We start from the raw sequence: 750 nt of genomic DNA on the forward strand, positions 1-750 counted from the left end.
AAATGAAAAAATATTTGAAGAAAATTACTGATTTCTTTGCATGAAGAAAATAACAAAATTAAAAGAAGTATATGATGCTCAGGAAAAATTTTGATCACGTCAGGCAAGCAATGGGCTAACTTTCTTATGAAAAATTATTAACTAATAAATAAATTCATGGAAATGCCATAGATACTTGGGCAAAGGATATAGACTCATTATAGAAGAGAACGTTCTAATAGTCGATAAACATAAATATTTGCTCAAACTCACCAATGAACAGAAAAATCCAAATTCCAACAGTAATATAATAAACTATTTATCCCACTCCAAAATTGGCAAGTACAAGAGTTTGTTTTAAAATCAAGGATTTAGAAGAATCTAAGGGAATAACTTCTCTCATATTATTAGGATTTTGAGTTATAGCAGTGTAGTAGTATCTATTAAAACTCAAAATACAATTGTAACATGCTGATGAAAACAACAAAAATCCCATTCTAATCATCCATCTTAAAGAACAATCCTACATGAGCCCAGGGAGACATAAAATTAGTCATTTGTTGAGCCATGGTTTGGAATAACAAAAACATTTCCAAATTCAAAAAGAAAAACTGATTAATTTGCCTTGATTATAAAAATTTTGTACATCCTAAAATCTATGCAGTATGTGAAGTGACAGCACACTGCAGGATGACATTTGGTGCCGTGTGGGGCACTGTGAGCATAGACTGGTGTAACCCTGTGAGTAGTTTGGATAATACAGTATTTCCG

This window comes from Mandrillus leucophaeus, unplaced genomic scaffold, assembly GCF_000951045.1.
Source record: "Mandrillus leucophaeus isolate KB7577 unplaced genomic scaffold, Mleu.le_1.0 Scaffold1793, whole genome shotgun sequence".
Classification (NCBI taxonomy): domain Eukaryota; kingdom Metazoa; phylum Chordata; class Mammalia; order Primates; family Cercopithecidae; genus Mandrillus; species Mandrillus leucophaeus.